At 50.4% G+C, this 21,777-nt stretch overlaps 37 non-coding genes across 37 annotated transcripts; all 37 read left to right on the top strand.

Annotated features, from left to right (window-relative positions):
- Nucleotides 1-689: 689 nt before the first annotated feature.
- Nucleotides 690-761, top strand: Trnat-cgu (transfer RNA threonine (anticodon CGU)). Its single transcript has one exon. It is a non-coding gene; the product is annotated as a tRNA-Thr (tRNA).
- A 333-nt stretch (nucleotides 762-1,094) lies between these two features.
- On the top strand, nucleotides 1,095-1,168 carry Trnan-guu (transfer RNA asparagine (anticodon GUU)). Its single transcript has one exon. It is a non-coding gene; the product is annotated as a tRNA-Asn (tRNA).
- Nucleotides 1,169-1,977: 809 nt separating this feature from the next.
- On the top strand, nucleotides 1,978-2,049 carry Trnat-cgu (transfer RNA threonine (anticodon CGU)). Its single transcript has one exon. It is a non-coding gene; the product is annotated as a tRNA-Thr (tRNA).
- A 333-nt stretch (nucleotides 2,050-2,382) lies between these two features.
- On the top strand, nucleotides 2,383-2,456 carry Trnan-guu (transfer RNA asparagine (anticodon GUU)). Its single transcript has one exon. It is a non-coding gene; the product is annotated as a tRNA-Asn (tRNA).
- A 671-nt stretch (nucleotides 2,457-3,127) lies between these two features.
- Nucleotides 3,128-3,199, top strand: Trnat-cgu (transfer RNA threonine (anticodon CGU)). The gene has a single exon. It is a non-coding gene; the product is annotated as a tRNA-Thr (tRNA).
- A 333-nt stretch (nucleotides 3,200-3,532) lies between these two features.
- Trnan-guu (transfer RNA asparagine (anticodon GUU)) lies at nucleotides 3,533-3,606 on the top strand. The gene has a single exon. It is a non-coding gene; the product is annotated as a tRNA-Asn (tRNA).
- A 671-nt stretch (nucleotides 3,607-4,277) lies between these two features.
- On the top strand, nucleotides 4,278-4,349 carry Trnat-cgu (transfer RNA threonine (anticodon CGU)). The gene has a single exon. It is a non-coding gene; the product is annotated as a tRNA-Thr (tRNA).
- Nucleotides 4,350-4,682: 333 nt separating this feature from the next.
- On the top strand, nucleotides 4,683-4,756 carry Trnan-guu (transfer RNA asparagine (anticodon GUU)). Its single transcript has one exon. It is a non-coding gene; the product is annotated as a tRNA-Asn (tRNA).
- A 671-nt stretch (nucleotides 4,757-5,427) lies between these two features.
- Nucleotides 5,428-5,499, top strand: Trnat-cgu (transfer RNA threonine (anticodon CGU)). The gene has a single exon. It is a non-coding gene; the product is annotated as a tRNA-Thr (tRNA).
- Nucleotides 5,500-5,832: 333 nt separating this feature from the next.
- Nucleotides 5,833-5,906, top strand: Trnan-guu (transfer RNA asparagine (anticodon GUU)). Its single transcript has one exon. It is a non-coding gene; the product is annotated as a tRNA-Asn (tRNA).
- A 671-nt stretch (nucleotides 5,907-6,577) lies between these two features.
- Trnat-cgu (transfer RNA threonine (anticodon CGU)) lies at nucleotides 6,578-6,649 on the top strand. Its single transcript has one exon. It is a non-coding gene; the product is annotated as a tRNA-Thr (tRNA).
- A 333-nt stretch (nucleotides 6,650-6,982) lies between these two features.
- Nucleotides 6,983-7,056, top strand: Trnan-guu (transfer RNA asparagine (anticodon GUU)). Its single transcript has one exon. It is a non-coding gene; the product is annotated as a tRNA-Asn (tRNA).
- Nucleotides 7,057-7,727: 671 nt separating this feature from the next.
- Trnat-cgu (transfer RNA threonine (anticodon CGU)) lies at nucleotides 7,728-7,799 on the top strand. The gene has a single exon. It is a non-coding gene; the product is annotated as a tRNA-Thr (tRNA).
- A 333-nt stretch (nucleotides 7,800-8,132) lies between these two features.
- Nucleotides 8,133-8,206, top strand: Trnan-guu (transfer RNA asparagine (anticodon GUU)). The gene has a single exon. It is a non-coding gene; the product is annotated as a tRNA-Asn (tRNA).
- Nucleotides 8,207-8,877: 671 nt separating this feature from the next.
- On the top strand, nucleotides 8,878-8,949 carry Trnat-cgu (transfer RNA threonine (anticodon CGU)). The gene has a single exon. It is a non-coding gene; the product is annotated as a tRNA-Thr (tRNA).
- A 333-nt stretch (nucleotides 8,950-9,282) lies between these two features.
- Trnan-guu (transfer RNA asparagine (anticodon GUU)) lies at nucleotides 9,283-9,356 on the top strand. Its single transcript has one exon. It is a non-coding gene; the product is annotated as a tRNA-Asn (tRNA).
- A 671-nt stretch (nucleotides 9,357-10,027) lies between these two features.
- On the top strand, nucleotides 10,028-10,099 carry Trnat-cgu (transfer RNA threonine (anticodon CGU)). The gene has a single exon. It is a non-coding gene; the product is annotated as a tRNA-Thr (tRNA).
- Nucleotides 10,100-10,432: 333 nt separating this feature from the next.
- On the top strand, nucleotides 10,433-10,506 carry Trnan-guu (transfer RNA asparagine (anticodon GUU)). The gene has a single exon. It is a non-coding gene; the product is annotated as a tRNA-Asn (tRNA).
- A 671-nt stretch (nucleotides 10,507-11,177) lies between these two features.
- Trnat-cgu (transfer RNA threonine (anticodon CGU)) lies at nucleotides 11,178-11,249 on the top strand. The gene has a single exon. It is a non-coding gene; the product is annotated as a tRNA-Thr (tRNA).
- Nucleotides 11,250-11,582: 333 nt separating this feature from the next.
- Trnan-guu (transfer RNA asparagine (anticodon GUU)) lies at nucleotides 11,583-11,656 on the top strand. Its single transcript has one exon. It is a non-coding gene; the product is annotated as a tRNA-Asn (tRNA).
- Nucleotides 11,657-12,327: 671 nt separating this feature from the next.
- Trnat-cgu (transfer RNA threonine (anticodon CGU)) lies at nucleotides 12,328-12,399 on the top strand. The gene has a single exon. It is a non-coding gene; the product is annotated as a tRNA-Thr (tRNA).
- Nucleotides 12,400-12,732: 333 nt separating this feature from the next.
- Trnan-guu (transfer RNA asparagine (anticodon GUU)) lies at nucleotides 12,733-12,806 on the top strand. Its single transcript has one exon. It is a non-coding gene; the product is annotated as a tRNA-Asn (tRNA).
- A 671-nt stretch (nucleotides 12,807-13,477) lies between these two features.
- Trnat-cgu (transfer RNA threonine (anticodon CGU)) lies at nucleotides 13,478-13,549 on the top strand. The gene has a single exon. It is a non-coding gene; the product is annotated as a tRNA-Thr (tRNA).
- A 333-nt stretch (nucleotides 13,550-13,882) lies between these two features.
- Nucleotides 13,883-13,956, top strand: Trnan-guu (transfer RNA asparagine (anticodon GUU)). The gene has a single exon. It is a non-coding gene; the product is annotated as a tRNA-Asn (tRNA).
- A 671-nt stretch (nucleotides 13,957-14,627) lies between these two features.
- Nucleotides 14,628-14,699, top strand: Trnat-cgu (transfer RNA threonine (anticodon CGU)). Its single transcript has one exon. It is a non-coding gene; the product is annotated as a tRNA-Thr (tRNA).
- A 333-nt stretch (nucleotides 14,700-15,032) lies between these two features.
- Nucleotides 15,033-15,106, top strand: Trnan-guu (transfer RNA asparagine (anticodon GUU)). Its single transcript has one exon. It is a non-coding gene; the product is annotated as a tRNA-Asn (tRNA).
- Nucleotides 15,107-15,777: 671 nt separating this feature from the next.
- Trnat-cgu (transfer RNA threonine (anticodon CGU)) lies at nucleotides 15,778-15,849 on the top strand. The gene has a single exon. It is a non-coding gene; the product is annotated as a tRNA-Thr (tRNA).
- A 333-nt stretch (nucleotides 15,850-16,182) lies between these two features.
- Trnan-guu (transfer RNA asparagine (anticodon GUU)) lies at nucleotides 16,183-16,256 on the top strand. Its single transcript has one exon. It is a non-coding gene; the product is annotated as a tRNA-Asn (tRNA).
- A 671-nt stretch (nucleotides 16,257-16,927) lies between these two features.
- Nucleotides 16,928-16,999, top strand: Trnat-cgu (transfer RNA threonine (anticodon CGU)). The gene has a single exon. It is a non-coding gene; the product is annotated as a tRNA-Thr (tRNA).
- A 333-nt stretch (nucleotides 17,000-17,332) lies between these two features.
- On the top strand, nucleotides 17,333-17,406 carry Trnan-guu (transfer RNA asparagine (anticodon GUU)). Its single transcript has one exon. It is a non-coding gene; the product is annotated as a tRNA-Asn (tRNA).
- A 671-nt stretch (nucleotides 17,407-18,077) lies between these two features.
- Trnat-cgu (transfer RNA threonine (anticodon CGU)) lies at nucleotides 18,078-18,149 on the top strand. The gene has a single exon. It is a non-coding gene; the product is annotated as a tRNA-Thr (tRNA).
- A 333-nt stretch (nucleotides 18,150-18,482) lies between these two features.
- On the top strand, nucleotides 18,483-18,556 carry Trnan-guu (transfer RNA asparagine (anticodon GUU)). The gene has a single exon. It is a non-coding gene; the product is annotated as a tRNA-Asn (tRNA).
- Nucleotides 18,557-19,227: 671 nt separating this feature from the next.
- Trnat-cgu (transfer RNA threonine (anticodon CGU)) lies at nucleotides 19,228-19,299 on the top strand. The gene has a single exon. It is a non-coding gene; the product is annotated as a tRNA-Thr (tRNA).
- Nucleotides 19,300-19,632: 333 nt separating this feature from the next.
- Nucleotides 19,633-19,706, top strand: Trnan-guu (transfer RNA asparagine (anticodon GUU)). The gene has a single exon. It is a non-coding gene; the product is annotated as a tRNA-Asn (tRNA).
- A 671-nt stretch (nucleotides 19,707-20,377) lies between these two features.
- On the top strand, nucleotides 20,378-20,449 carry Trnat-cgu (transfer RNA threonine (anticodon CGU)). Its single transcript has one exon. It is a non-coding gene; the product is annotated as a tRNA-Thr (tRNA).
- Nucleotides 20,450-20,782: 333 nt separating this feature from the next.
- Trnan-guu (transfer RNA asparagine (anticodon GUU)) lies at nucleotides 20,783-20,856 on the top strand. Its single transcript has one exon. It is a non-coding gene; the product is annotated as a tRNA-Asn (tRNA).
- A 671-nt stretch (nucleotides 20,857-21,527) lies between these two features.
- Trnat-cgu (transfer RNA threonine (anticodon CGU)) lies at nucleotides 21,528-21,599 on the top strand. Its single transcript has one exon. It is a non-coding gene; the product is annotated as a tRNA-Thr (tRNA).
- The last annotated feature ends 178 nt before the right edge of the window (nucleotides 21,600-21,777 follow it).

The following is a 21,777-nucleotide window of genomic DNA, read 5'->3' on the forward strand; positions in this document are numbered from 1 at the left end:
GTGACAGTGGAGGTAAAAACATGGCCCTATGCGGACGTTCTACCGTTTTCCTATTAATTCGGCATGTGTGACACTGCAGTAGAGCGACGACCACTACAAAAGATGTATTATTTACATTTCATTTCGGCGTATACACCGCGAGTGCCATATGACAGGGCCTCTCTCTCGATGTCGATCTGCATTTGGCGTCTCTTAAGTGTCGGTCTGCAGTAGGCCGCTGTTGGCCGAGCGGCGTGCAGTCGCCTTACATGAAGCCCCCAGTGCCACTGTGGACGATGTAGCCAGAGAGAGGAGACGAAAGGCGCGTTTCACAGTAGAGCCACGCTATCCCACAAGCTGTGCACTAGGTCAAGTTTTGCGCAGACCGCAAACCTCAGTCGCCTTACATGAAGCCCCCAGTGCCACTGTGGACGATGTAGCCAGAGAGAGGAGTCGAAAGGCGCGTTTCACAGTAGAGCCACGCTATCCCACAAGCTGTGCACTAGGTCAAGTTTTGCGCAGACCGCAATCCTTTGGTGGCTTGACGCTCGTCGTCGATCGTAAGGGTGAAACAGTGAAGAGAGTTGGAAAACGGTAAGGTGGACACCTCCAGCAGCATCTGTGTGTCAAATCCGATATCTGGTCGAGGGCTGTAAGATTCAGTATGATGACGTGACAATTCGGGAGTAGCTCACGAATGCAAAGCTGCGGCCTTCTTAGCTCAGTGGTAGAGCACTGGTCTCGTAAACCAGGGGTCGTGAGTTCGACCCTCACAGAAGGCATTCATTTTTTTAACTTTGCTGCTGAGAGCAGAGCTAGCTCGAGCAGCATCTAACAGATGGCAGTGCACTGAATGAAGGGGAAGTTCTACAACCGATAAAGAGTGATCTACTTGCATCAGAGGTTTACTGGATGTGTAGGCGGAACACTGTTTTGTATGCATTTTGTAGTATAATGTCATGCTTGGCGATGTCATTCGTTTATGAGCCCCACTACAGTGTGCATGCACGTTATCCATGTGAAGAGGCGTAAGCAGATACTACCATTCTGCGAGGTGCCTGCGAAAAGTACACGAGTTGCATTGATGAAGAGAGCAGAAGTGACCGAAAGTTAAGGCCTCCGTGGCGCAATCGGCTAGCGCGTTCGGCTGTTAACCGAAAGGTTGGTGGTTCGAGCCCACCTGGGGGCGAAATCGTTTTAATCGCCACCGAGGTGAGGACGTATGTCCACTTTGATAGAGATAAACAGCTAGTGTGACAATTTGGCTGTGTTTGAATGATGCCACCCAGCCTTATACACATTCAGCCACGTGACAGTGGAGGTAAAAACATGGCCCTATGCGGACGTTCTACCGTTTTCCTATTAATTCGGCATGTGTGACACTGCAGTAGAGCGACGACCACTACAAAAGATGTATTATTTACATTTCATTTCGGCGTATACACCGCGAGTGCCATATGACAGTGCCTCTCTCTCGATGTCGATCTGCATTTGGCGTCTCTTAAGTGTCGGTCTGCAGTAGGCCGCTGTTGGCCGAGCGGCGTGCAGTCGCCTTACATGAAGCCCCCAGTGCCACTGTGGACGATGTAGCCAGAGAGAGGAGACGAAAGGCGCGTTTCACAGTAGAGCCACGCTATCCCACAAGCTGTGCACTAGGTCAAGTTTTGCGCAGACCGCAAACCTCAGTCGCCTTACATGAAGCCCCCAGTGCCACTGTGGACGATGTAGCCAGAGAGAGGAGTCGAAAGGCGCGTTTCACAGTAGAGCCACGCTATCCCACAAGCTGTGCACTAGGTCAAGTTTTGCGCAGACCGCAAACCTTTGGTGGCTTGACGCTCGTCGTCGATCGTAAGGGTGAAACAGTGAAGAGAGTTGGAAAACGGTAAGGTGGACACCTCCAGCAGCATCTGTGTGTCAAATCCGATATCTGGTCGAGGGCTGTAAGATTCAGTATGATGACGTGACAAGTCGGGAGTAGCTCACGAACGCAAAGCTGCGGCCTTCTTAGCTCAGTGGTAGAGCACTGGTCTCGTAAACCAGGGGTCGTGAGTTCGACCCTCACAGAAGGCATTCATTTTTTTAACTTTGCTGCTGAGAGCAGAGCTAGCTCGAGCAGCATCTAACAGATGGCAGTGCACTGAATGAAGGGGAAGTTCTACAACCGATAAAGAGTGCTCTACTTGCATCAGAGGTTTACTGGATGTGTAGGCGGAACACTGTTTTGTATGCATTTTGTAGTATAATGTCATGCTTGGCGATGTCATTCGTTTATGAGCCCCACTACAGTGTGCATGCACGTTATCCATGTGAAGAGGCGTAAGCAGATACTACCATTCTGCGAGGTGCCTGCGAAAAGTACACGAGTTGCATTGATGAAGAGAGCAGAAGTGACCGAAAGTTAAGGCCTCCGTGGCGCAATCGGCTAGCGCGTTCGGCTGTTAACCGAAAGGTTGGTGGTTCGAGCCCACCCGGGGGCGAAATCGTTTTAATCGCCACCGAGGTGAGGACGTATGTCCACTTTGATAGAGATACACAGCTAGTGTGACAATTTGGCTGTGTTTGAATGATGCCACCCAGCCTTATACACATTCAGCCACGTGACAGTGGAGGTAAAAACATGGCCCTATGCGGACGTTCTACCGTTTTCCTATTAATTCGGCATGTGTGACACTGCAGTAGAGCGACGACCACTACAAAAGATGTATTATTTACATTTCATTTCGGCGTATACACCGCGAGTGCCATATGACAGGGCCTCTCTCTCGATGTCGATCTGCATTTGGCGTCTCTTAAGTGTCGGTCTGCAGTAGGCCGCTGTTGGCCGAGCGGCGTGCAGTCGCCTTACATGAAGCCCCCAGTGCCACTGTGGACGATGTAGCCAGAGAGAGGAGTCGAAAGGCGCGTTTCACAGTAGAGCCACGCTATCCCACAAGCTGTGCACTAGGTCAAGTTTTGCGCAGACCGCAAACCTTTGGTGGCTTGACGCTCGTCGTCGATCGTAAGGGTGAAACAGTGAAGAGAGTTGGAAAACGGTAAGGTGGACACCTCCAGCAGCATCTGTGTGTCAAATCCGATATCTGGTCGAGGGCTGTAAGATTCAGTATGATGACGTGACAAGTCGGGAGTAGCTCACGAACGCAAAGCTGCGGCCTTCTTAGCTCAGTGGTAGAGCACTGGTCTCGTAAACCAGGGGTCGTGAATTCGACCCTCACAGAAGGCATTCATTTTTTTAACTTTGCTGCTGAGAGCAGAGCTAGCTCGAGCAGCATCTAACAGATGGCAGTGCACTGAATGAAGGGGAAGTTCTACAACCGATAAAGAGTGCTCTACTTGCATCAGAGGTTTACTGGATGTGTAGGCGGAACACTGTTTTGTATGCATTTTGTAGTATAATGTCATGCTTGGCGATGTCATTCGTTTATGAGCCCCACTACAGTGTGCATGCACGTTATCCATGTGAAGAGGCGTAAGCAGATACTACCATTCTGCGAGGTGCCTGCGAAAAGTACACGAGTTGCATTGATGAAGAGAGCAGAAGTGACCGAAAGTTAAGGCCTCCGTGGCGCAATCGGCTAGCGCGTTCGGCTGTTAACCGAAAGGTTGGTGGTTCGAGCCCACCCGGGGGCGAAATCGTTTTAATCGCCACCGAGGTGAGGACGTATGTCCACTTTGATAGAGATACACAGCCAGTGTGACAATTTGGCTGTGTTTGAATGATGCCACCCAGCCTTATACACATTCAGCCACGTGACAGTGGAGGTAAAAACATGGCCCTATGCGGACGTTCTACCGTTTTCCTATTAATTCGGCATGTGTGACACTGCAGTAGAGCGACGACCACTACAAAAGATATATTATTTACATTTCATTTCGGCGTATACACCGCGAGTGCCATATGACAGGGCCTCTCTCTCGATGTCGATCTGCATTTGGCGTCTCTTAAGTGTCGGTCTGCAGTAGGCCGCTGTTGGCCGAGCGGCGTGCAGTCGCCTTACATGAAGCCCCCAGTGCCACTGTGGACGATGTAGCCAGAGAGAGGAGTCGAAAGGCGCGTTTCACAGTAGAGCCACGCTATCCCACAAGCTGTGCACTAGGTCAAGTTTTGCGCAGACCGCAAACCTTTGGTGGCTTGACGCTCGTCGTCGATCGTAAGGGTGAAACAGTGAAGAGAGTTGGAAAACGGTAAGGTGGACACCTCCAGCAGCATCTGTGTGTCAAATCCGATATCTGGTCGAGGGCTGTAAGATTCAGTATGATGACGTGACAAGTCGGGAGTAGCTCACGAACGCAAAGCTGCGGCCTTCTTAGCTCAGTGGTAGAGCACTGGTCTCGTAAACCAGGGGTCGTGAATTCGACCCTCACAGAAGGCATTCATTTTTTTAACTTTGCTGCTGAGAGCAGAGCTAGCTCGAGCAGCATCTAACAGATGGCAGTGCACTGAATGAAGGGGAAGTTCTACAACCGATAAAGAGTGCTCTACTTGCATCAGAGGTTTACTGGATGTGTAGGCGGAACACTGTTTTGTATGCATTTTGTAGTATAATGTCATGCTTGGCGATGTCATTCGTTTATGAGCCCCACTACAGTGTGCATGCACGTTATCCATGTGAAGAGGCGTAAGCAGATACTACCATTCTGCGAGGTGCCTGCGAAAAGTACACGAGTTGCATTGATGAAGAGAGCAGAAGTGACCGAAAGTTAAGGCCTCCGTGGCGCAATCGGCTAGCGCGTTCGGCTGTTAACCGAAAGGTTGGTGGTTCGAGCCCACCCGGGGGCGAAATCGTTTTAATCGCCACCGAGGTGAGGACGTATGTCCACTTTGATAGAGATACACAGCCAGTGTGACAATTTGGCTGTGTTTGAATGATGCCACCCAGCCTTATACACATTCAGCCACGTGACAGTGGAGGTAAAAACATGGCCCTATGCGGACGTTCTACCGTTTTCCTATTAATTCGGCATGTGTGACACTGCAGTAGAGCGACGACCACTACAAAAGATATATTATTTACATTTCATTTCGGCGTATACACCGCGAGTGCCATATGACAGGGCCTCTCTCTCGATGTCGATCTGCATTTGGCGTCTCTTAAGTGTCGGTCTGCAGTAGGCCGCTGTTGGCCGAGCGGCGTGCAGTCGCCTTACATGAAGCCCCCAGTGCCACTGTGGACGATGTAGCCAGAGAGAGGAGTCGAAAGGCGCGTTTCACAGTAGAGCCACGCTATCCCACAAGCTGTGCACTAGGTCAAGTTTTGCGCAGACCGCAAACCTTTGGTGGCTTGACGCTCGTCGTCGATCGTAAGGGTGAAACAGTGAAGAGAGTTGGAAAACGGTAAGGTGGACACCTCCAGCAGCATCTGTGTGTCAAATCCGATATCTGGTCGAGGGCTGTAAGATTCAGTATGATGACGTGACAATTCGGGAGTAGCTCACGAACGCAAAGCTGCGGCCTTCTTAGCTCAGTGGTAGAGCACTGGTCTCGTAAACCAGGGGTCGTGAGTTCGACCCTCACAGAAGGCATTCATTTTTTTAACTTTGCTGCTGAGAGCAGAGCTAGCTCGAGCAGCATCTAACAGATGGCAGTGCACTGAATGAAGGGGAAGTTCTACAACCGATAAAGAGTGCTCTACTTGCATCAGAGGTTTACTGGATGTGTAGGCGGAACACTGTTTTGTATGCATTTTGTAGTATAATGTCATGCTTGGCGATGTCATTCGTTTATGAGCCCCACTACAGTGTGCATGCACGTTATCCATGTGAAGAGGCGTAAGCAGATACTACCATTCTGCGAGGTGCCTGCGAAAAGTACACGAGTTGCATTGATGAAGAGAGCAGAAGTGACCGAAAGTTAAGGCCTCCGTGGCGCAATCGGCTAGCGCGTTCGGCTGTTAACCGAAAGGTTGGTGGTTCGAGCCCACCCGGGGGCGAAATCGTTTTAATCGCCACCGAGGTGAGGACGTATGTCCACTTTGATAGAGATACACAGCTAGTGTGACAATTTGGCTGTGTTTGAATGATGCCACCCAGCCTTATACACATTCAGCCACGTGACAGTGGAGGTAAAAACATGGCCCTATGCGGACGTTCTACCGTTTTCCTATTAATTCGGCATGTGTGACACTGCAGTAGAGCGACGACCACTACAAAAGATGTATTATTTACATTTCATTTCGGCGTATACACCGCGAGTGCCATATGACAGGGCCTCTCTCTCGATGTCGATCTGCATTTGGCGTCTCTTAAGTGTCGGTCTGCAGTAGGCCGCTGTTGGCCGAGCGGCGTGCAGTCGCCTTACATGAAGCCCCCAGTGCCACTGTGGACGATGTAGCCAGAGAGAGGAGTCGAAAGGCGCGTTTCACAGTAGAGCCACGCTATCCCACAAGCTGTGCACTAGGTCAAGTTTTGCGCAGACCGCAAACCTTTGGTGGCTTGACGCTCGTCGTCGATCGTAAGGGTGAAACAGTGAAGAGAGTTGGAAAACGGTAAGGTGGACACCTCCAGCAGCATCTGTGTGTCAAATCCGATATCTGGTCGAGGGCTGTAAGATTCAGTATGATGACGTGACAAGTCGGGAGTAGCTCACGAACGCAAAGCTGCGGCCTTCTTAGCTCAGTGGTAGAGCACTGGTCTCGTAAACCAGGGGTCGTGAGTTCGACCCTCACAGAAGGCATTCATTTTTTTAACTTTGCTGCTGAGAGCAGAGCTAGCTCGAGCAGCATCTAACAGATGGCAGTGCACTGAATGAAGGGGAAGTTCTACAACCGATAAAGAGTGCTCTACTTGCATCAGAGGTTTACTGGATGTGTAGGCGGAACACTGTTTTGTATGCATTTTGTAGTATAATGTCATGCTTGGCGATGTCATTCGTTTATGAGCCCCACTACAGTGTGCATGCACGTTATCCATGTGAAGAGGCGTAAGCAGATACTACCATTCTGCGAGGTGCCTGCGAAAAGTACACGAGTTGCATTGATGAAGAGAGCAGAAGTGACCGAAAGTTAAGGCCTCCGTGGCGCAATCGGCTAGCGCGTTCGGCTGTTAACCGAAAGGTTGGTGGTTCGAGCCCACCCGGGGGCGAAATCGTTTTAATCGCCACCGAGGTGAGGACGTATGTCCACTTTGATAGAGATACACAGCTAGTGTGACAATTTGGCTGTGTTTGAATGATGCCACCCAGCCTTATACACATTCAGCCACGTGACAGTGGAGGTAAAAACATGGCCCTATGCGGACGTTCTACCGTTTTCCTATTAATTCGGCATGTGTGACACTGCAGTAGAGCGACGACCACTACAAAAGATGTATTATTTACATTTCATTTCGGCGTATACACCGCGAGTGCCATATGACAGGGCCTCTCTCTCGATGTCGATCTGCATTTGGCGTCTCTTAAGTGTCGGTCTGCAGTAGGCCGCTGTTGGCCGAGCGGCGTGCAGTCGCCTTACATGAAGCCCCCAGTGCCACTGTGGACGATGTAGCCAGAGAGAGGAGTCGAAAGGCGCGTTTCACAGTAGAGCCACGCTATCCCACAAGCTGTGCACTAGGTCAAGTTTTGCGCAGACCGCAAACCTTTGGTGGCTTGACGCTCGTCGTCGATCGTAAGGGTGAAACAGTGAAGAGAGTTGGAAAACGGTAAGGTGGACACCTCCAGCAGCATCTGTGTGTCAAATCCGATATCTGGTCGAGGGCTGTAAGATTCAGTATGATGACGTGACAAGTCGGGAGTAGCTCACGAACGCAAAGCTGCGGCCTTCTTAGCTCAGTGGTAGAGCACTGGTCTCGTAAACCAGGGGTCGTGAATTCGACCCTCACAGAAGGCATTCATTTTTTTAACTTTGCTGCTGAGAGCAGAGCTAGCTCGAGCAGCATCTAACAGATGGCAGTGCACTGAATGAAGGGGAAGTTCTACAACCGATAAAGAGTGCTCTACTTGCATCAGAGGTTTACTGGATGTGTAGGCGGAACACTGTTTTGTATGCATTTTGTAGTATAATGTCATGCTTGGCGATGTCATTCGTTTATGAGCCCCACTACAGTGTGCATGCACGTTATCCATGTGAAGAGGCGTAAGCAGATACTACCATTCTGCGAGGTGCCTGCGAAAAGTACACGAGTTGCATTGATGAAGAGAGCAGAAGTGACCGAAAGTTAAGGCCTCCGTGGCGCAATCGGCTAGCGCGTTCGGCTGTTAACCGAAAGGTTGGTGGTTCGAGCCCACCCGGGGGCGAAATCGTTTTAATCGCCACCGAGGTGAGGACGTATGTCCACTTTGATAGAGATACACAGCCAGTGTGACAATTTGGCTGTGTTTGAATGATGCCACCCAGCCTTATACACATTCAGCCACGTGACAGTGGAGGTAAAAACATGGCCCTATGCGGACGTTCTACCGTTTTCCTATTAATTCGGCATGTGTGACACTGCAGTAGAGCGACGACCACTACAAAAGATATATTATTTACATTTCATTTCGGCGTATACACCGCGAGTGCCATATGACAGGGCCTCTCTCTCGATGTCGATCTGCATTTGGCGTCTCTTAAGTGTCGGTCTGCAGTAGGCCGCTGTTGGCCGAGCGGCGTGCAGTCGCCTTACATGAAGCCCCCAGTGCCACTGTGGACGATGTAGCCAGAGAGAGGAGTCGAAAGGCGCGTTTCACAGTAGAGCCACGCTATCCCACAAGCTGTGCACTAGGTCAAGTTTTGCGCAGACCGCAAACCTTTGGTGGCTTGACGCTCGTCGTCGATCGTAAGGGTGAAACAGTGAAGAGAGTTGGAAAACGGTAAGGTGGACACCTCCAGCAGCATCTGTGTGTCAAATCCGATATCTGGTCGAGGGCTGTAAGATTCAGTATGATGACGTGACAATTCGGGAGTAGCTCACGAACGCAAAGCTGCGGCCTTCTTAGCTCAGTGGTAGAGCACTGGTCTCGTAAACCAGGGGTCGTGAGTTCGACCCTCACAGAAGGCATTCATTTTTTTAACTTTGCTGCTGAGAGCAGAGCTAGCTCGAGCAGCATCTAACAGATGGCAGTGCACTGAATGAAGGGGAAGTTCTACAACCGATAAAGAGTGCTCTACTTGCATCAGAGGTTTACTGGATGTGTAGGCGGAACACTGTTTTGTATGCATTTTGTAGTATAATGTCATGCTTGGCGATGTCATTCGTTTATGAGCCCCACTACAGTGTGCATGCACGTTATCCATGTGAAGAGGCGTAAGCAGATACTACCATTCTGCGAGGTGCCTGCGAAAAGTACACGAGTTGCATTGATGAAGAGAGCAGAAGTGACCGAAAGTTAAGGCCTCCGTGGCGCAATCGGCTAGCGCGTTCGGCTGTTAACCGAAAGGTTGGTGGTTCGAGCCCACCCGGGGGCGAAATCGTTTTAATCGCCACCGAGGTGAGGACGTATGTCCACTTTGATAGAGATACACAGCTAGTGTGACAATTTGGCTGTGTTTGAATGATGCCACCCAGCCTTATACACATTCAGCCACGTGACAGTGGAGGTAAAAACATGGCCCTATGCGGACGTTCTACCGTTTTCCTATTAATTCGGCATGTGTGACACTGCAGTAGAGCGACGACCACTACAAAAGATGTATTATTTACATTTCATTTCGGCGTATACACCGCGAGTGCCATATGACAGGGCCTCTCTCTCGATGTCGATCTGCATTTGGCGTCTCTTAAGTGTCGGTCTGCAGTAGGCCGCTGTTGGCCGAGCGGCGTGCAGTCGCCTTACATGAAGCCCCCAGTGCCACTGTGGACGATGTAGCCAGAGAGAGGAGTCGAAAGGCGCGTTTCACAGTAGAGCCACGCTATCCCACAAGCTGTGCACTAGGTCAAGTTTTGCGCAGACCGCAAACCTTTGGTGGCTTGACGCTCGTCGTCGATCGTAAGGGTGAAACAGTGAAGAGAGTTGGAAAACGGTAAGGTGGACACCTCCAGCAGCATCTGTGTGTCAAATCCGATATCTGGTCGAGGGCTGTAAGATTCAGTATGATGACGTGACAAGTCGGGAGTAGCTCACGAACGCAAAGCTGCGGCCTTCTTAGCTCAGTGGTAGAGCACTGGTCTCGTAAACCAGGGGTCGTGAGTTCGACCCTCACAGAAGGCATTCATTTTTTTAACTTTGCTGCTGAGAGCAGAGCTAGCTCGAGCAGCATCTAACAGATGGCAGTGCACTGAATGAAGGGGAAGTTCTACAACCGATAAAGAGTGCTCTACTTGCATCAGAGGTTTACTGGATGTGTAGGCGGAACACTGTTTTGTATGCATTTTGTAGTATAATGTCATGCTTGGCGATGTCATTCGTTTATGAGCCCCACTACAGTGTGCATGCACGTTATCCATGTGAAGAGGCGTAAGCAGATACTACCATTCTGCGAGGTGCCTGCGAAAAGTACACGAGTTGCATTGATGAAGAGAGCAGAAGTGACCGAAAGTTAAGGCCTCCGTGGCGCAATCGGCTAGCGCGTTCGGCTGTTAACCGAAAGGTTGGTGGTTCGAGCCCACCCGGGGGCGAAATCGTTTTAATCGCCACCGAGGTGAGGACGTATGTCCACTTTGATAGAGATACACAGCTAGTGTGACAATTTGGCTGTGTTTGAATGATGCCACCCAGCCTTATACACATTCAGCCACGTGACAGTGGAGGTAAAAACATGGCCCTATGCGGACGTTCTACCGTTTTCCTATTAATTCGGCATGTGTGACACTGCAGTAGAGCGACGACCACTACAAAAGATGTATTATTTACATTTCATTTCGGCGTATACACCGCGAGTGCCATATGACAGGGCCTCTCTCTCGATGTCGATCTGCATTTGGCGTCTCTTAAGTGTCGGTCTGCAGTAGGCCGCTGTTGGCCGAGCGGCGTGCAGTCGCCTTACATGAAGCCCCCAGTGCCACTGTGGACGATGTAGCCAGAGAGAGGAGTCGAAAGGCGCGTTTCACAGTAGAGCCACGCTATCCCACAAGCTGTGCACTAGGTCAAGTTTTGCGCAGACCGCAAACCTTTGGTGGCTTGACGCTCGTCGTCGATCGTAAGGGTGAAACAGTGAAGAGAGTTGGAAAACGGTAAGGTGGACACCTCCAGCAGCATCTGTGTGTCAAATCCGATATCTGGTCGAGGGCTGTAAGATTCAGTATGATGACGTGACAAGTCGGGAGTAGCTCACGAACGCAAAGCTGCGGCCTTCTTAGCTCAGTGGTAGAGCACTGGTCTCGTAAACCAGGGGTCGTGAGTTCGACCCTCACAGAAGGCATTCATTTTTTTAACTTTGCTGCTGAGAGCAGAGCTAGCTCGAGCAGCATCTAACAGATGGCAGTGCACTGAATGAAGGGGAAGTTCTACAACCGATAAAGAGTGCTCTACTTGCATCAGAGGTTTACTGGATGTGTAGGCGGAACACTGTTTTGTATGCATTTTGTAGTATAATGTCATGCTTGGCGATGTCATTCGTTTATGAGCCCCACTACAGTGTGCATGCACGTTATCCATGTGAAGAGGCGTAAGCAGATACTACCATTCTGCGAGGTGCCTGCGAAAAGTACACGAGTTGCATTGATGAAGAGAGCAGAAGTGACCGAAAGTTAAGGCCTCCGTGGCGCAATCGGCTAGCGCGTTCGGCTGTTAACCGAAAGGTTGGTGGTTCGAGCCCACCCGGGGGCGAAATCGTTTTAATCGCCACCGAGGTGAGGACGTATGTCCACTTTGATAGAGATACACAGCTAGTGTGACAATTTGGCTGTGTTTGAATGATGCCACCCAGCCTTATACACATTCAGCCACGTGACAGTGGAGGTAAAAACATGGCCCTATGCGGACGTTCTACCGTTTTCCTATTAATTCGGCATGTGTGACACTGCAGTAGAGCGACGACCACTACAAAAGATGTATTATTTACATTTCATTTCGGCGTATACACCGCGAGTGCCATATGACAGGGCCTCTCTCTCGATGTCGATCTGCATTTGGCGTCTCTTAAGTGTCGGTCTGCAGTAGGCCGCTGTTGGCCGAGCGGCGTGCAGTCGCCTTACATGAAGCCCCCAGTGCCACTGTGGACGATGTAGCCAGAGAGAGGAGTCGAAAGGCGCGTTTCACAGTAGAGCCACGCTATCCCACAAGCTGTGCACTAGGTCAAGTTTTGCGCAGACCGCAAACCTTTGGTGGCTTGACGCTCGTCGTCGATCGTAAGGGTGAAACAGTGAAGAGAGTTGGAAAACGGTAAGGTGGACACCTCCAGCAGCATCTGTGTGTCAAATCCGATATCTGGTCGAGGGCTGTAAGATTCAGTATGATGACGTGACAAGTCGGGAGTAGCTCACGAACGCAAAGCTGCGGCCTTCTTAGCTCAGTGGTAGAGCACTGGTCTCGTAAACCAGGGGTCGTGAGTTCGACCCTCACAGAAGGCATTCATTTTTTTAACTTTGCTGCTGAGAGCAGAGCTAGCTCGAGCAGCATCTAACAGATGGCAGTGCACTGAATGAAGGGGAAGTTCTACAACCGATAAAGAGTGCTCTACTTGCATCAGAGGTTTACTGGATGTGTAGGCGGAACACTGTTTTGTATGCATTTTGTAGTATAATGTCATGCTTGGCGATGTCATTCGTTTATGAGCCCCACTACAGTGTGCATGCACGTTATCCATGTGAAGAGGCGTAAGCAGATACTACCATTCTGCGAGGTGCCTGCGAAAAGTACACGAGTTGCATTGATGAAGAGAGCAGAAGTGACCGAAAGTTAAGGCCTCCGTGGCGCAATCGGCTAGCGCGTTCGGCTGTTAACCGAAAGGTTGGTGGTTCGAGCCCACCCGGGGGCGAAATCGTTTTAATCGCCACCGAGGTGAGGACGTATGTCCACTTTGATAGAGATACACAGCTAGTGTGACAATTTGGCTGTGTTTGAATGATGCCACCCAGCCTTATACACATTCAGCCACGTGACAGTGGAGGTAAAAACATGGGCCTATGCGGACGTTCTACCGTTTTCCTATTAATTCGGCATGTGTGACACTGCAGTAGAGCGACGACCACTACAAAAGATGTATTATTTACATTTCATTTCGGCGTATACACCGCGAGTGCCATATGACAGGGCCTCTCTCTCGATGTCGATCTGCATTTGGCGTCTCTTAAGTGTCGGTCTGCAGTAGGCCGCTGTTGGCCGAGCGGCGTGCAGTCGCCTTACATGAAGCCCCCAGTGCCACTGTGGACGATGTAGCCAGAGAGAGGAGTCGAAAGGCGCGTTTCACAGTAGAGCCACGCTATCCCACAAGCTGTGCACTAGGTCAAGTTTTGCGCAGACCGCAAACCTTTGGTGGCTTGACGCTCGTCGTCGATCGTAAGGGTGAAACAGTGAAGAGAGTTGGAAAACGGTAAGGTGGACACCTCCAGCAGCATCTGTGTGTCAAATCCGATATCTGGTCGAGGGCTGTAAGATTCAGTATGATGACGTGACAAGTCGGGAGTAGCTCACGAACGCAAAGCTGCGGCCTTCTTAGCTCAGTGGTAGAGCACTGGTCTCGTAAACCAGGGGTCGTGAGTTCGACCCTCACAGAAGGCATTCATTTTTTTAACTTTGCTGCTGAGAGCAGAGCTAGCTCGAGCAGCATCTAACAGATGGCAGTGCACTGAATGAAGGGGAAGTTCTACAACCGATAAAGAGTGCTCTACTTGCATCAGAGGTTTACTGGATGTGTAGGCGGAACACTGTTTTGTATGCATTTTGTAGTATAATGTCATGCTTGGCGATGTCATTCGTTTATGAGCCCCACTACAGTGTGCATGCACGTTATCCATGTGAAGAGGCGTAAGCAGATACTACCATTCTGCGAGGTGCCTGCGAAAAGTACACGAGTTGCATTGATGAAGAGAGCAGAAGTGACCGAAAGTTAAGGCCTCCGTGGCGCAATCGGCTAGCGCGTTCGGCTGTTAACCGAAAGGTTGGTGGTTCGAGCCCACCCGGGGGCGAAATCGTTTTAATCGCCACCGAGGTGAGGACGTATGTCCACTTTGATAGAGATACACAGCTAGTGTGACAATTTGGCTGTGTTTGAATGATGCCACCCAGCCTTATACACATTCAGCCACGTGACAGTGGAGGTAAAAACATGGCCCTATGCGGACGTTCTACCGTTTTCCTATTAATTCGGCATGTGTGACACTGCAGTAGAGCGACGACCACTACAAAAGATGTATTATTTACATTTCATTTCGGCGTATACACCGCGAGTGCCATATGACAGGGCCTCTCTCTCGATGTCGATCTGCATTTGGCGTCTCTTAAGTGTCGGTCTGCAGTAGGCCGCTGTTGGCCGAGCGGCGTGCAGTCGCCTTACATGAAGCCCCCAGTGCCACTGTGGACGATGTAGCCAGAGAGAGGAGTCGAAAGGCGCGTTTCACAGTAGAGCCACGCTATCCCACAAGCTGTGCACTAGGTCAAGTTTTGCGCAGACCGCAAACCTTTGGTGGCTTGACGCTCGTCGTCGATCGTAAGGGTGAAACAGTGAAGAGAGTTGGAAAACGGTAAGGTGGACACCTCCAGCAGCATCTGTGTGTCAAATCCGATATCTGGTCGAGGGCTGTAAGATTCAGTATGATGACGTGACAAGTCGGGAGTAGCTCACGAACGCAAAGCTGCGGCCTTCTTAGCTCAGTGGTAGAGCACTGGTCTCGTAAACCAGGGGTCGTGAGTTCGACCCTCACAGAAGGCATTCATTTTTTTAACTTTGCTGCTGAGAGCAGAGCTAGCTCGAGCAGCATCTAACAGATGGCAGTGCACTGAATGAAGGGGAAGTTCTACAACCGATAAAGAGTGCTCTACTTGCATCAGAGGTTTACTGGATGTGTAGGCGGAACACTGTTTTGTATGCATTTTGTAGTATAATGTCATGCTTGGCGATGTCATTCGTTTATGAGCCCCACTACAGTGTGCATGCACGTTATCCATGTGAAGAGGCGTAAGCAGATACTACCATTCTGCGAGGTGCCTGCGAAAAGTACACGAGTTGCATTGATGAAGAGAGCAGAAGTGACCGAAAGTTAAGGCCTCCGTGGCGCAATCGGCTAGCGCGTTCGGCTGTTAACCGAAAGGTTGGTGGTTCGAGCCCACCCGGGGGCGAAATCGTTTTAATCGCCACCGAGGTGAGGACGTATGTCCACTTTGATAGAGATACACAGCTAGTGTGACAATTTGGCTGTGTTTGAATGATGCCACCCAGCCTTATACACATTCAGCCACGTGACAGTGGAGGTAAAAACATGGGCCTATGCGGACGTTCTACCGTTTTCCTATTAATTCGGCATGTGTGACACTGCAGTAGAGCGACGACCACTACAAAAGATGTATTATTTACATTTCATTTCGGCGTATACACCGCGAGTGCCATATGACAGGGCCTCTCTCTCGATGTCGATCTGCATTTGGCGTCTCTTAAGTGTCGGTCTGCAGTAGGCCGCTGTTGGCCGAGCGGCGTGCAGTCGCCTTACATGAAGCCCCCAGTGCCACTGTGGACGATGTAGCCAGAGAGAGGAGTCGAAAGGCGCGTTTCACAGTAGAGCCACGCTATCCCACAAGCTGTGCACTAGGTCAAGTTTTGCGCAGACCGCAAACCTTTGGTGGCTTGACGCTCGTCGTCGATCGTAAGGGTGAAACAGTGAAGAGAGTTGGAAAACGGTAAGGTGGACACCTCCAGCAGCATCTGTGTGTCAAATCCGATATCTGGTCGAGGGCTGTAAGATTCAGTATGATGACGTGACAAGTCGGGAGTAGCTCACGAACGCAAAGCTGCGGCCTTCTTAGCTCAGTGGTAGAGCACTGGTCTCGTAAACCAGGGGTCGTGAGTTCGACCCTCACAGAAGGCATTCATTTTTTTAACTTTGCTGCTGAGAGCAGAGCTAGCTCGAGCAGCATCTAACAGATGGCAGTGCACTGAATGAAGGGGAAGTTCTACAACCGATAAAGAGTGCTCTACTTGCATCAGAGGTTTACTGGATGTGTAGGCGGAACACTGTTTTGTATGCATTTTGTAGTATAATGTCATGCTTGGCGATGTCATTCGTTTATGAGCCCCACTACAGTGTGCATGCACGTTATCCATGTGAAGAGGCGTAAGCAGATACTACCATTCTGCGAGGTGCCTGCGAAAAGTACACGAGTTGCATTGATGAAGAGAGCAGAAGTGACCGAAAGTTAAGGCCTCCGTGGCGCAATCGGCTAGCGCGTTCGGCTGTTAACCGAAAGGTTGGTGGTTCGAGCCCACCCGGGGGCGAAATCGTTTTAATCGCCACCGAGGTGAGGACGTATGTCCACTTTGATAGAGATACACAGCTAGTGTGACAATTTGGCTGTGTTTGAATGATGCCACCCAGCCTTATACACATTCAGCCACGTGACAGTGGAGGTAAAAACATGGCCCTATGCGGACGTTCTACCGTTTTCCTATTAATTCGGCATGTGTGACACTGCAGTAGAGCGACGACCACTACAAAAGATGTATTATTTACATTTCATTTCGGCGTATACACCGCGAGTGCCATATGACAGGGCCTCTCTCTCGATGTCGATCTGCATTTGGCGTCTCTTAAGTGTCGGTCTGCAGTAGGCCGCTGTTGGCCGAGCGGCGTGCAGTCGCCTTACATGAAGCCCCCAGTGCCACTGTGGACGATGTAGCCAGAGAGAGGAGTCGAAAGGCGCGTTTCACAGTAGAGCCACGCTATCCCACAAGCTGTGCACTAGGTCAAGTTTTGCGCAGACCGCAAACCTTTGGTGGCTTGACGCTCGTCGTCGATCGTAAGGGTGAAACAGTGAAGAGAGTTGGAAAACGGTAAGGTGGACACCTCCAGCAGCATCTGTGTGTCAAATCCGATATCTGGTCGAGGGCTGTAAGATTCAGTATGATGACGTGACAAGTCGGGAGTAGCTCACGAACGCAAAGCTGCGGCCTTCTTAGCTCAGTGGTAGAGCACTGGTCTCGTAAACCAGGGGTCGTGAGTTCGACCCTCACAGAAGGCATTCATTTTTTTAACTTTGCTGCTGAGAGCAGAGCTAGCTCGAGCAGCATCTAACAGATGGCAGTGCACTGAATGAAGGGGAAGTTCTACAACCGATAAAGAGTGCTCTACTTGCATCAGAGGTTTACTGGATGTGTAGGCGGAACACTGTTTTGTATGCATTTTGTAGTATAATGTCATGCTTGGCGATGTCATTCGTTTATGAGCCCCACTACAGTGTGCATGCACGTTATCCATGTGAAGAGGCGTAAGCAGATACTACCATTCTGCGAGGTGCCTGCGAAAAGTACACGAGTTGCATTGATGAAGAGAGCAGAAGTGACCGAAAGTTAAGGCCTCCGTGGCGCAATCGGCTAGCGCGTTCGGCTGTTAACCGAAAGGTTGGTGGTTCGAGCCCACCCGGGGGCGAAATCGTTTTAATCGCCACCGAGGTGAGGACGTATGTCCACTTTGATAGAGATACACAGCTAGTGTGACAATTTGGCTGTGTTTGAATGATGCCACCCAGCCTTATACACATTCAGCCACGTGACAGTGGAGGTAAAAACATGGCCCTATGCGGACGTTCTACCGTTTTCCTATTAATTCGGCATGTGTGACACTGCAGTAGAGCGACGACCACTACAAAAGATGTATTATTTACATTTCATTTCGGCGTATACACCGCGAGTGCCATATGACAGGGCCTCTCTCTCGATGTCGATCTGCATTTGGCGTCTCTTAAGTGTCGGTCTGCAGTAGGCCGCTGTTGGCCGAGCGGCGTGCAGTCGCCTTACATGAAGCCCCCAGTGCCACTGTGGACGATGTAGCCAGAGAGAGGAGTCGAAAGGCGCGTTTCACAGTAGAGCCACGCTATCCCACAAGCTGTGCACTAGGTCAAGTTTTGCGCAGACCGCAAACCTTTGGTGGCTTGACGCTCGTCGTCGATCGTAAGGGTGAAACAGTGAAGAGAGTTGGAAAACGGTAAGGTGGACACCTCCAGCAGCATCTGTGTGTCAAATCCGATATCTGGTCGAGGGCTGTAAGATTCAGTATGATGACGTGACAAGTCGGGAGTAGCTCACGAACGCAAAGCTGCGGCCTTCTTAGCTCAGTGGTAGAGCACTGGTCTCGTAAACCAGGGGTCGTGAGTTCAACCCTCACAGAAGGCATTCATTTTTTTAACTTTGCTGCTGAGAGCAGAGCTAGCTCGAGCAGCATCTAACAGATGGCAGTGCACTGAATGAAGGGGAAGTTCTACAACCGATAAAGAGTGCTCTACTTGCATCAGAGGTTTACTGGATGTGTAGGCGGAACACTGTTTTGTATGCATTTTGTAGTATAATGTCATGCTTGGCGATGTCATTCGTTTATGAGCCCCACTACAGTGTGCATGCACGTTATCCATGTGAAGAGGCGTAAGCAGATACTACCATTCTGCGAGGTGCCTGCGAAAAGTACACGAGTTGCATTGATGAAGAGAGCAGAAGTGACCGAAAGTTAAGGCCTCCGTGGCGCAATCGGCTAGCGCGTTCGGCTGTTAACCGAAAGGTTGGTGGTTCGAGCCCACCCGGGGGCGAAATCGTTTTAATCGCCACCGAGGTGAGGACGTATGTCCACTTTGATAGAGATACACAGCCAGTGTGACAATTTGGCTGTGTTTGAATGATGCCACCCAGCCTTATACACATTCAGCCACGTGACAGTGGAGGTAAAAACATGGCCCTATGCGGACGTTCTACCGTTTTCCTATTAATTCGGCATGTGTGACACTGCAGTAGAGCGACGACCACTACAAAAGATGTATTATTTACATTTCATTTCGGCGTATACACCGCGAGTGCCATATGACAGGGCCTCTCTCTCGATGTCGATCTGCATTTGGCGTCTCTTAAGTGTCGGTCTGCAGTAGGCCGCTGTTGGCCGAGCGGCGTGCAGTCGCCTTACATGAAGCCCCCAGTGCCACTGTGGACGATGTAGCCAGAGAGAGGAGTCGAAAGGCGCGTTTCACAGTAGAGCCACGCTATCCCACAAGCTGTGCACTAGGTCAAGTTTTGCGCAGACCGCAAACCTTTGGTGGCTTGACGCTCGTCGTCGATCGTAAGGGTGAAACAGTGAAGAGAGTTGGAAAACGGTAAGGTGGACACCTCCAGCAGCATCTGTGTGTCAAATCCGATATCTGGTCGAGGGCTGTAAGATTCAGTATGATGACGTGACAAGTCGGGAGTAGCTCACGAACGCAAAGCTGCGGCCTTCTTAGCTCAGTGGTAGAGCACTGGTCTCGTAAACCAGGGGTCGTGAGTTCAACCCTCACAGAAGGCATTCATTTTTTTAACTTTGCTGCTGAGAGCAGAGCTAGCTCGAGCAGCATCTAACAGATGGCAGTGCACTGAATGAAGGGGAAGTTCTACAACCGATAAAGAGTGCTCTACTTGCATCAGAGGTTTACTGGATGTGTAGGCGGAACACTGTTTTGTATGCATTTTGTAGTATAATGTCATGCTTGGCGATGTCATTCGTTTATGAGCCCCACTACAGTGTGCATGCACGTTATCCATGTGAAGAGGCGTAAGCAGATACTACCATTCTGCGAGGTGCCTGCGAAAAGTACACGAGTTGCATTGATGAAGAGAGCAGAAGTGACCGAAAGTTAAGGCCTCCGTGGCGCAATCGGCTAGCGCGTTCGGCTGTTAACCGAAAGGTTGGTGGTTCGAGCCCACCCGGGGGCGAAATCGTTTTAATCGCCACCGAGGTGAGGACGTATGTCCACTTTGATAGAGATACACAGCCAGTGTGACAATTTGGCTGTGTTTGAATGATGCCACCCAGCCTTATACACATTCAGCCACGTGACAGTGGAGGTAAAAACATGGCCCTATGCGGACGTTCTACCGTTTTCCTATTAATTCGGCATGTGTGACACTGCAGTAGAGCGACGACCACTACAAAAGATGTATTATTTACATTTCATTTCGGCGTATACACCGCGAGTGCCATATGACAGGGCCTCTCTCTCGATGTCGATCTGCATTTGGCGTCTCTTAAGTGTCGGTCTGCAGTAGGCCGCTGTTGGCCGAGCGGCGTGCAGTCGCCTTACATGAAGCCCCCAGTGCCACTGTGGACGATGTAGCCAGAGAGAGGAGTCGAAAGGCGCGTTTCACAGTAGAGCCACGCTATCCCACAAGCTGTGCACTAGGTCAAGTTTTGCGCAGACCGCAAACCTTTGGTGGCTTGACGCTCGTCGTCGATCGTAAGGGTGAAACAGTGAAGAGAGTTGGAAAACGGTAAGGTGGACACCTCCAGCAGCATCTGTGTGTCAAATCCGATATCTGGTCGAGGGCTGTAAGATTCAGTATGATGACGTGACAAGTCGGGAGTAGCTCACGAACGCAAAGCTGCGGCCTTCTTAGCTCAGTGGTAGAGCACTGGTCTCGTAAACCAGGGGTCGTGAGTTCGACCCTCACAGAAGGCATTCATTTTTTTAACTTTGCTGCTGAGAGCAGAGCTAGCTCGAGCAGCATCTAACAGATGGCAGTGCACTGAATGAAGGGGAAGTTCTACAACCGATAAAGAGTGCTCTACTTGCATCAGAGGTTTACTGGATGTGTAGGCGGAACACTGTTTTGTATGCATTTTGTAGTATAATGTCATGCTTGGCGATGTCATTCGTTTATGAGCCCCACTACAGTGTGCATGCACGTTATCCATGTGAAGAGGCGTAAGCAGATACTACCATTCTGCGAGGTGCCTGCGAAAAGTACACGAGTTGCATTGATGAAGAGAGCAGAAGTGACCGAAAGTTAAGGCCTCCGTGGCGCAATCGGCTAGCGCGTTCGGCTGTTAACCGAAAGGTTGGTGGTTCGAGCCCACCCGGGGGCGAAATCGTTTTAATCGCCACCGAGGTGAGGACGTATGTCCACTTTGATAGAGATACACAGCCAGTGTGACAATTTGGCTGTGTTTGAATGATGCCACCCAGCCTTATACACATTCAGCCACGTGACAGTGGAGGTAAAAACATGGCCCTATGCGGACGTTCTACCGTTTTCCTATTAATTCGGCATGTGTGACACTGCAGTAGAGCGACGACCACTTCAAAAGATGTATTATTTACATTTCATTTCGGCGTATACACCGCGAGTGCCATATGACAGGGCCTCTCTCTCGATGTCGATCTGCATTTGGCGTCTCTTAAGTGTCGGTCTGCAGTAGGCCGCTGTTGGCCGAGCGGCGTGCAGTCGCCTTACATGAAGCCCCCAGTGCCACTGTGGACGATGTAGCCAGAGAGAGGAGTCGAAAGGCGCGTTTCACAGTAGAGCCACGCTATCCCACAAGCTGTGCACTAGGTCAAGTTTTGCGCAGACCGCAAACCTTTGGTGGCTTGACGCTCGTCGTCGATCGTAAGGGTGAAACAGTGAAGAGAGTTGGAAAACGGTAAGGTGGACACCTCCAGCAGCATCTGTGTGTCAAATCCGATATCTGGTCGAGGGCTGTAAGATTCAGTATGATGACGTGACAAGTCGGGAGTAGCTCACGAACGCAAAGCTGCGGCCTTCTTAGCTCAGTGGTAGAGCACTGGTCTCGTAAACTAGGGGTCGTGAGTTCGACCCTCACAGAAGGCATTCATTTTTTTAACTTTGCTGCTGAGAGCAGAGCTAGCTCGAGCAGCATCTAACAGATGGCAGTGCACTGAATGAAGGGGAAGTTCTACAACCGATAAAGAGTGCTCTACTTGCATCAGAGATTTACTGGATGTGTAGGCGGAACACTGTTTTGTATGCATTTTGTAGTATAATGTCA

This window comes from Schistocerca cancellata, chromosome 6 (assembly GCF_023864275.1).
Source record: "Schistocerca cancellata isolate TAMUIC-IGC-003103 chromosome 6, iqSchCanc2.1, whole genome shotgun sequence".
Classification (NCBI taxonomy): domain Eukaryota; kingdom Metazoa; phylum Arthropoda; class Insecta; order Orthoptera; family Acrididae; genus Schistocerca; species Schistocerca cancellata.